This window comes from Humulus lupulus, chromosome 8, assembly GCF_963169125.1.
Source record: "Humulus lupulus chromosome 8, drHumLupu1.1, whole genome shotgun sequence".
NCBI lineage: Eukaryota > Viridiplantae > Streptophyta > Magnoliopsida > Rosales > Cannabaceae > Humulus > Humulus lupulus.
Genome location: NC_084800.1, coordinates 95,138,966 through 95,149,872, shown reverse-complemented (window position 1 = coordinate 95,149,872; position 10,907 = coordinate 95,138,966).

Here is a 10,907-nt window from a genome sequence, read left to right as displayed (position 1 = left end):
GTTTTCTTGCTAGGCTTCGACTCACGGGTACTCTATGGTGCAAGTAAGGGTAAAAGAAAGGTTGACCAATCATGATTACGAAGAGCGTGGAGTGATGGGTACATGTTCGGTCTACCTCGCTGCCACAGCCAGGGTTATTTTGGGAAAATGCATTGTAATTATTTGTTTTGCCACCTAGGTCGACCCTAATTGTTTTTTTTGTATTGTAAAGTATTTTCTAAACAGTATTTTGGGATCCCAAATGTTTAACTCTTTACGATTTCAAGGAATAACCATATTTTTCTATTAAATGTCTTAATATGACTTTTATTTCTGTTTAGCTACACTTTTGACCTAAAACCTCGATTAGCGAGCTAATGGTACTGTTAACCGAGGTTTTCGGTTTCTATATTAATAAATATTATTTAAGGGTAATAATAATAGAAGTAGAAGATTAACACGGGGTTATTACGTGGTTGGGGCGTTAATGAGCCTTAGTCCACGAGTCTGTAGTATTAGAGCTTGGAAAATCTTTTACAATGGAGTTTCTCTCTGTATTTTGACAGAGTAACTATATCTTAGTTAAAGAGAGATCCTTCTTTCCAGTGTTCTATAGCCTGTATTTATAGGCTTATGGGAACACTGGGTCTGGGCCGGGTATGATCCGGGCCCATCAGAGATACGGATATTCTTGGCCTTTCTAGTGGAAGCCCAATATAAAAGATACAACTTACATGAATTCCAGACCAGCTAAGGCCCAATAAGTTGACTCAAGAGCTATATCTCGCCCGACAAAATGGTGCTTTTGGTCTGGACACTTCGAGTTACGAGGCAGATTCAGGAGACAAGACCAGTTAGAGTACTTGGCAACGCAGACCTGAAACAACAGTGTGCAATCCCGAGGTGGCCTTTTCTGCAGGTGAAAAGTGGGGACAACGCCCACGCGGAGTGGGGCGGCTTCAGGGTCCTGGACGCTTGGCCCCTCCAACCGGGGACGACATGATCCGGGTTCGTTTACCTTTGTCCCTCTTCATTTACCACAGGCTCGGACCGTACCAGGGGCCGGGACCAGGACGCACATGTCGTGGGGGGTTTGAACGGTCTGCACGTCTCCCGGATGACAGGACCCGGATGACCATGCCATACCCCCCTAATGGGCCCAGAAATGCGCCCCGGGCCCGTACCCCCCCTCTTGGACACTCCCGTACCAAGAGGCCTTGGGCCGGGCCCGCAAGATGAACAGCCCCTGACCATGGGCCCGGACGAATGTCCCGGGTCCATGCAGGAAACGGGGATAACATTTACCCCCCAAGCCTTCACCTAGGCCTGCCAGGAGGAGGTTTGCATCGTCCCCAGGACGCTCGCACGGTTGCCTTCCCAGTTCCTGCTTGGGATCGCGGGTCCATGATAGGGGGCTGTGGTATTGGTCGTATGCCTGGTCCGGACCGCTTACCAATGTCCGGGGACGTTTACCTTTGTCCCGCTTCGTGGCAAGGGTACACGTGTTACCAGGCGATTGCTGCACAGGTCTTGAAAGGTCGCCTAGCCCTCCCAAAGGTCGCTAGGCCTAGGCTAGTGTGTCAGCACACGTCACAAAGCGTCCCATCCGCACGGGGGTCCATCATTAATATCCTTGGGATGAGGTGGACCGTAGGATGGGGCAACCTTTGGCATCTGCCCCACCTGGGCCGTTAGATCCGAGATGGCGAGGATCCAGTCTAAGGGGGCTCATAAATATCCCTGCGCGACTCCCGACCGACCGATGGGGAGACACCTGTCCATTGGATCTGAGGCTAGGATTTGGGGCCATTATAAATACCCCGCGAAAGCCAATTTGGCATTTTTACACTCTCGAACCTGTTTAAGAACCGATAAGCTCTGCTCGAGCCTTGCATGTCCGACATCGCCGACAGCATACACCACCTTCTGCTGACTTTGTACCGCCGCCTGTTCCCCAGAACCCCAACTTCTGCCCTTCTACCTGAAGACGCGTCTTGGGCCTATCCTATCGACGAGCTGCTAAACCGGCTACACCATTTCAAGAACGAAGTTCTGTCGTCCTTACATTCGGACAACCATCACCTTCTAAGGCCAACAACTTACAGTAAGTCCCCTTGACCCTCTTGACGACTATATGAACTTATGATGTTCTTTTAATTCGTGTGTTTAGGCTTTGTACTTAGGAGTTGTTAGGAAGGCCGCCTGGTTCGGGTTGCTCTGTATCCAGATGCTTCCCAGACAGAGGGCGGGTCTTAGTAGTTTCTTCTTTCCCGATCAGGGTCCCGGGGCTCTGCGGTGTCCCGGACCTGATCCAAAGGGGCTCCAAGCAGTCCTTAGGAGACCCCCCGTACCTTGACCGACTTTCTTGGGTTTAGGTACTGACTGCTTGGCTTTCTTTCTTTGTTCCCAGAGCTTCAGCTATGGCAACGGGCATTACGCTCCATTCTGAAGAAGAGGTCAATAGGGCCCCTGTCGTCGTTCCTGGATCCCAGACGCCCAAGGGCAACAGGTGGGAAATGGATGTGATGCCCAACCTGTTTCAGAATTACCGGATGATGCTGCTCCTGGAGCAGCGTCTGGGCATCGAATCAACTCCTGGACTCTTTCACAACCGCATGGCCAGGATCGAGGAGCGGGCACATACGTCCGTGGAAGGATTCGGAGCCTGGAGCACTGGTCACATCAGCACGGGAGCTACGCTCCCGCTTCACGACTATTTCGTGTGGTTCTTAACGTACGTGGGAATCGCACCGTTCCAGCTTCTGCCTCAAGCGTACCGGCTACTCACTGGGTGGCGGGTGTTTTGCATCGCGAAGGAGGTCGCGGAGCCTACCCCTGTAGAGATCCTGTACTTCTACAAGCTGGAGTCGCAGGTCAACATCAAGGACAAGGCCTTGGACAACTTTTATAGGCTGAAGCCGCGGAGTGGCTATCTCGCTCCTACCAGCTCCTGGAGGCATCCCCCGGACGTCAGGCATTACTGGTTCCTGACGTCCGGGTTCCTTGTGGACAAGAACCCCACACTGCTGCTGGACTTCCAGCGAGTGGGTAAGTATTTTCCCGGTCCTCTCTTTTATTCCTTATCCTTTTTCGTTGTCTCTTATCATATCTTTCGGGTGGCAGGGCCTTTCGCTCAAACTCCCCTTACCGAGTTCATTATGGAAAGGAGGGGGTTTTACTCCGGGTTGAGTGTGGAGGATCTGGATGTGGGTGGCTACGTCACGGACGACAATCTCCGAATGGTCGGGATGCTCGCGGCCACCCAAACCATTGTTATCCCGAACCTTCGGGGCATCCCCTGCGAGAAGAACGTCGACGTCCGGGAGCAGTTGGCCCTGGACCACATTGCCAGTGTGGAGAGAGTGGCGTGAGCCGACGCGGCCCAGCGCAAGAAGGACCAGGCCCCGACAGAGGCGACCACCTCAAGGGCGTTAGAGGAGCTCTTCGAAGATGCCCTACCAAACATTGGGACTCCCGGGGCTAGCGTATCGGGGCGAGGTAACTCCCCTTTAATCTTAACTTACGCTCCCTGAGTCGGGGACTTAGCTAGGGATAGGCTAGTACCCTCGGGCCCCACGTTTGGGGCCGATGGGGAGATGAGACCTTCAATTCCTATCCCCGTAGGCTCGGAGGTCCTCATGTTCTTATCCGGGTTCATCCAGTACGAGGGTTTCTTGAACCCGGACGACATAGGGGATCGGGTCCATTCATTTGCTTTAGAGGAATTGAGTCGCGCCCAGGGCATAGATGAGGGTTCGTCCCGGGTCATTTTTAGCTTTGACATGCATGTTTTTGTTTCTGTTTGGTTTATCATCCTAACTCCCTTTTCTGTACTTGTGCAGGGGATTCTGATATGTCAACCCCTTCCAGCGAAATGAGGCGGCTCATCAAGGACAGGGCGGCCAAGAAGGTGGCCAGGAAGAACAGCGAGGTGACGGGCCCGAAGCCCAACCTCACCAAGGAACTGTCCGGGACGGAGCTTCGTCCCGGTGAGGGAGTCCTGGCCGCGGTCCCCCTCCAAGCCGTGGAGCCTGCTACAATCTCTGCCTCCACCCAGCACCCCATAATTGACTTGGGGGCGGGCGCAGCGGTCAGCCGAAGCTCGGGGAAGAGGGGCCCGGACGCTGGCGTCATAGAGGGCAACACTGGGAAAAGGCCCCGGATGAGGCGAACTGGCTCGGCTGAAGAGTCACATGGTGAGAGTCGGCTGGCCACGAAGGAAATCCCTACATTGCCCCTTCTCCCCATATGCCCGACTCTTCTCGAGGAGGGGGAGTCCGCCTTGCGGGATGAGCAGTCCCGGCTAATTAACCGGACCTGGGAAAACGGTCGCAGTTGGAGGGACGAAACTTACAAAGCCCTGATGACCCGTCGTCAGGTTGAATTCGCGGAGCATCCTGCCGAGTTCAGCGCTCCTCAGCCAATCGTGGATCGGGCAGCCGCTGAAGCGGGCTTCCGCCCTAAACTCGGACAGGACACGGCCCCCCTGGCGGCTGACCTGCTAGACCAGGTGGGGAACACCATGTCCAACCTCCAGCTCAAGAGGTATGCCACGATAGCCAACCCGGACGTACTGTTCATCTCCCAGGCTCTCCGCCCCCAGGCCACCGTGGTAACTTTTACTTGTCATCTTATACTCCTTCCCTTACTTGTTAATGAGGATTTTATTTTCTAACTTTTCTTTGCTCCAGGTTGACATGTTGTCCCATCGGAGTGCCGATCTAGTGGCCGAGCTGGCCATGAAGATGGAGATGGCCAAGTTGGAGCTAGAGGCGGCCGTGAATCAAAGGGAGACCGCCAAGGAGGCCCTTGGCCGGGAGATGGCCCGTGCCAAGACGGAGCGCGAGGAGCTCGACCGCGCCAAGGGCGGATTGGAAGAGGAGTTATCCCGGAAATCAAAGGAGGCCGATGAGCGGGCAACACTCTTGGAGGTGGCCGTGGCCCAGTCCGTCCTGGATAAGGAGGAGATCTAGGCCTTAAAGGTCCGGGCTGCGAACTGGGCGACTCCCTCCTTGGGGAGAAGGTGGCGCACGAAATATCCCGCCGCGAAAAGGAGGAGGTCGAGGGCTTGCTGGATGTCACTTTTGATGAGGCCATTTACATGGCCTGGTGCAAGGACAAGAACATGAACCTCCTTGTCTTCCCTGATCCAGAGTCGAAGCGGACTGAGTTCGAGGCCAAGGAGAAGGAGGACGCGGACCTCCGGGCGGACGAGTTGTAGGCCCGAATCCCGGCCTTGTCCCCTTTTCTTTTTATTTTTTATTAGTACTTTTGGCTTGTAATTAAGTTCAAAACACTGCTACCTTCTTTGGTTTTTATATAGGCTTCCTTTCGTTATTTCGAGTAGAAATTTCATTTTGTTGCCGCGATTAATTGATTGTGAGGGTTTAGTTTCGGTTCCAACGGCCTAGACTAGACCCAACGACTTAACTCACTGAGTTTTTAATCCTGGCATCAACTCCAGGGCCATCGGGGCTTAGTTTAACTTGGAGCTTTGTTCTCCTTTTATCAGCTTTAGGCCATGGCTTTGCCCTGGGGCAAACTGGATGCTTCTATCTCCCGGACATCAATTGTCCGGAATGGACGTGCCTTGGGCTCGATCCTTTCTATTTTATGCCCCCAGACATCGTCGTCCGGGATGAGACTGGCCTCCGGCTCGGTCCTCTTTATTTTATACCTCCGGACATCGTTCGTCCGGGGTGGGACCGGCCTTGGGCTCGGTCCTCTTTATTTTATACCCCCGGGCATCATTCGTTCGGGGTGGGACCAGCCTTGGGCTCAGTCCTCTTTGTTTTATACTCCCAGACGTCGTTCGTCTGGGGTGGGACCGGCCTTGGGCTTGGTCCTCTTTATTTTATACCCTCGGACATCGTTCGTCCGGGATGGGACCGGCCTCCGGCTCGGTCCTCTTTATTTTATACCCCCGAACATCGTTCGTCTAGGGTGGGACCGGCCTTGGGCTCGGTGCTCTTTATTTTATACCCCCGGACATCGTTCATCCGGGATAGGACCGTGGGGTTTGCATAGCTCGGACCTTGGTGGTCCGAGCCGGGACTAGCCTAAGCTTGCGCCCCGCCAGGTGTTTGCTTATACCCGGGATACCCCCCCGCAAGTGAGCGGATACGGGTCTAGGGTCACTTGAGAAAGATTAGCATAATTTTACAACATTTCTTTATGATGTTTTGCACACGCCATTTTCATTGTTTGAAAAAGGTTCGCCCTAAGGCGTACATTGTTTACAACGAAAATATTAAACTAGGAAACGCTCTCTGACTACTGATAGTATTTATGAAGATGCTCCGCATTCCAAGCTCGCGAGACTTCCGAGCCATCGAGCCGCTTTAACCAGTATGTCCCGGGGCACACCTCGTGTTGGATCTCATACGGCCCCTCCCAATTTGGGCCCAGAACCCCCACTCCTGGATCTTGAGTAGCAGGGAATACTCTTCGCAAGACCAAGTCGCCGGTTCCAAACTTACGGCTCTTGACTTTGGAGTTGAAGTGCCGCGCGATCTTGCCTCGGTACATCTTCAGCTGCACCTGCGACTCTTCCCAGATCTCTTCGATGAGATCTAGTGACTCTTGGAGTAAGGCGTGGTTCTGGACGGGGTCATATGTGTCTCGTCAGTGGGACCGGACGGTCGTTTCGATCGGGATGACGGCTTCGCATCCGTAGACCATAGAGTAGGGGGTGTGTCCGGTTGACATCCTCTCGGTCGTCCAGTAAGCCCATAGCACGCGGGGCAGTTCCTCGGGCCATTTGCTATTACAGGCCTGGAGCTTTTTCTTCAGCATCCCCTTCAGGATTTTGTTCACGGCTTCTGCCTGCCCGTTTGCCTGGGGCCTGGCAACCGCGGAAAAGCTCTTCACTATACCGTACCTTTCGCAAAAATCCGTGAAGTGGGCGCTGTCGAACTGCTTCCCGTTGTCGAACACGATTTTGTAGGGGAGGCCATACCGACACACTATGTTATTGATGATGAAATCTAAGGCCTTTTTGGAAGTGATTGTGTTCATGGGCTCCGCCTCAACCCACTTCATGTAATAGTCCACGACCACGATGGCATACTTTACCCCTCCTTTCCTGGTCGGGAGAGATCCGACGAGATCGATCCCCCACACTGCGAAGGGCCAGGGGCTATTCATCAAGGTTATCTCTGTCGGGGGGGCCCGTGGGACCTTCGCGTACCTCTGGCACTATTCACACGTGCGGACGTAGTCAATACAGTATTTCTTCATGGTTGACCAGAAGTATCCTCGTTTGAGTCACGTAGGCCACCATTCTCTCTCCTTTAGTCTGATATTCCTCCGAGATTTGTCTGACAACTAGCTAGGAATCCCTATAGATTTTCAGGTTCGCTACCTCTACCTCCCGAGCCAAATGCAGCCCTGGTAGGACAGCTTCATGCTCTGCTTCGTTATTTAACGCCTTGAATTGGAAACGGAGGGCATTTTGTAACTGGTGCCCCTGCGGTGATACCAAGATGATCCTGGCCCCGGCCCTGTTCTCATTCGAGGCTCCGTCCACGAAGACTTTCCATAAGGGCGCCACAGGGGCCTCGTGAATATTGTCTTCCGAAGGCACCCCGGAACATTCAACGATGAAATCAGCCAGGGCCTGTCCCTTGATGGACACCCTAGGGACGTAGGATATATCGAACTGGCTCAGCTCCATGGCCCACTTCAGGAGTCTTCCTGATGACTCGGGCTTCTGTAACACCTGCCGCAGGGGATGGTTGGTTAGGACCTTTATGGCGTGGGCCTGAAAGTAAGGTCGACGCTTTCGGGATGCCATCAGCAGGAAGAAAGTCAGCTTTTCGATCAATGGGTACCGAGACTCAGTGTCCAGCAATCGCTTGCTTACATAATATACCGGGAGCTGTGCCCTTTCTTCCTCTCGTACCAACGCGGCGCTGATCGCGTGCTCAGTCACGACCAAGTATAGATACAGGGGCTCCCCTTCTACCGGTTTTGCCAGGATTTGGGCTTGGGCCAAGTGTTCTTTCAGCTTATGAAAGGCCTCTTCGCATTCAGGTGACCATTCGAAACGCTGGCTTCCCCGAAGGACGTTGAAGAATGGGACGCACTTATCCGTGGCTTTGGAAACGAAGCGGCTCAAGGCGGCTACTCGCCCCGTCAGGCTTTGTACATCCTTGTGCTTCCGGGGAGAGGCCATGTCAACCAGTGCCTTGATCTTATCTGGATTGGCTTCTATTCCCCGGAAACTCACTATGAAGCCCAGGAATTTCCCGGAGGCCACGCCAAAAGCATTTTTTGGGATTCAGCTTCATCCCGTACTTCTGGATGACTGCGAAAGCCTCCGCCAGGTCATCCGAATGGTTCTGGGATGTCTTGGACTTGACCAGCATATCATCGATGTATACCTCCATGTTTCGCCCTAACTGGGCCCGAAACATTCGATTGACGAGCCTTTGGTAAGTTGCTCCGGCATTCTTCAGTCCGAAAGGCATGACTATGTAGCAGTAGATTCCCTTGTCAGTTTGGAAACTGGTGTGCTCTTGATCTTCCACGTGCATAGAGATTTGATTGTAGCTGGAGTAAGCATCCATGAAGCTCAAGATCTCGTACCCGAACGTAGCATCCACCATTTGGTCGATCCGGGGGAGTGGGAAACAGTCCTTCGGACAGGCTTTGTTGAGGTCCATGAAGTCGATGCATGTTCTCCACGTCCCGTTCGATTTCGGCACCAAGACGGGATTGGCCAGCCACACGGGGTACACAGCCTCACGTATGAAGTTGATGGAAGACAGCTTCTCAACCTCCAGCTTAAGGGCCTCGTCCCTCTCCGTCCCCAAAGGCCTGCATTTCTGGCGGACCAGGGTCGAGTTTGGGTCAATACTTAACGCGTGGCAAATGATATTGCGGTCGATCCCAGTCATGTCTAAGTGAGACCAGGCCAGGATATCCTGGTTTCGCTTAACTTGGGTGATGATGGCGGCCCGAACGTCTGCCGGCAGACTTTTTCTGACTTGGATGATCCGGGTCGGATTGGTTTTGCTGATGCACACCTCTTCTATCTCGTCCATTGGTTCCAGGACGCGGTCATTCCCTATCCGCGGGTCCAAGTCATCTTTTTTCTGGACCACCCTCACAGCAGGCAGGAGGGGAATGGGTTCGACGAAGCCTCAACGGGCTCTTCCCAGATCATGTATATGGGTCGGGCTGACACATGGTAGCACTTCCGGGCGCTCTTCTGGTCTCCCCGGACAGTCCCTACCCCTCCGATGTCGCATGGGAACTTCATGCAAAGATGGCGGATGAAGGTGATGGCTCCGAACTCGACCAATGCGGGCTGGCCAAAGATGACGTTGTAAGCGGTGGGGCAGTCCACCACTACAAAGGTGCAGAACTTGAACGAGTGCTGCAATTCACTACCAAGCGTAACCGGCAACTGGATCTTTCCCATGGGGAGAAGTGCATCTCCGTTGAAGACGTAAATCTGGGACGGGCACGATGCCAGATCCACTTCAATCAAGCCAATGGTGGTGAAAGCGGGCTTGAACAACAGGTTGACGGAGCTCCCGTCGTCCACCAACACGCGGGACACCAACTTGTTGGAGATTTGAGCATCTATGACCAGCGGGTCGTGGTGCGGAAAGTGGACATTGCGGGCGTCGTCCTCCGTGAAGGTGATGGGGAGGTTTATCAACTTAGGGCGCTAAGCCGGAGTGTGGACAAAGGCGCACACCTCCTGATCGTGGTCTAGCTCGCTTAGGTAGCGCTTTTGGTCATTCCTGGATGGCCCTCCTAGGTGAGGTCCGCCCGAGATGGTGGCCACAAGTCCGTCAACTCGAGGGGGTGCTGCCCCGGAGGGGTAAGGCAGGGGCCGGGAACCTGCGCGACGGGGGCCCCCTGAGGGGCCTGTGCCGGGGGTCCCTGTGCGTACCCTCCCTTGGGGGGGTATGCCCGAGTCGTTCCCGGGACCGCGGGTTGTCCGGGGCTTGCTGACAGGCCCGGGACTCCCACGGGCATCCTTACCCACTGGTGGAGGTGCCCCAGCTTGATGAGATTTTCAATCTCATCCTTGAGCTGCCGGCATTCATCGGTGGTGTGGCCCACATCCTTGTGATAGGCGCACCTTTTGCTGGTGTCTCTCGGATTCCTTCCTCCTTTGAACATGGGGCTAGGCTTCCGGTAGTGAACCGCCCTTTCTGTTGCCAGATAGATGTTCTCCCTGGTGTCCACCAGGTTGGTGTATTCTGAATATTGGGGCTCGTAGCCCCTCTTCCCCTTCTTGACCGGCTCGGGCCAGTTCTGGCCTTTGCCCGATCGCTTCCCCCGGGAGGGGTTCACGCTCGCCTCAGTCACTCCTGTCTGTGACTGCTGGGCCTCGACAGAGGCCATGCTGTGTCCTGCCGGCGCAACGCCATAACCGGAGAAGTGGGTTGATTGGGCCGGGGCGTACCCTGAAGTGGCTGGGCCGTACACCGTAGGGGTGTAGTTGACCCCGGCCGCGACGGCCGGTCCTGAGGCAATGGGGGGCGCGGTGTAGGACTGCGCCGGGAACCGTCCCCCATGTCCCGAGAATGTCTGGGGGACGGGATGCGGAGCCGGGGGCCACCCGAAGGCCTGGATCTGGGCTTCCTCGCAGTTGATGAATCCTTGGGCCTTCCTGATGAACTCTTCCAGGGTAGCAGCCTTGCTACGCTGCATGTCATCCCAAAGGGGGGACCTGGCCTTTATCTCGGACTGCAGTGCCACCAGGCACTATCCGTCGTCCACTTTCGTCTTCGAGGCTTCTTCAGTAAAGCGTTAGATGTAGGCCCTCATTGTCTCCGCGGGGAGTTGCTTAATATTTGCGAGAGCACTGATCTGCATATCCATCCTCATGGCAGCCACGAACTGCTTGCGAAACGCTGACTGCAGCCCGGACCAGGATTGGATAGATCCTAGCTTAAGTCTCTTCC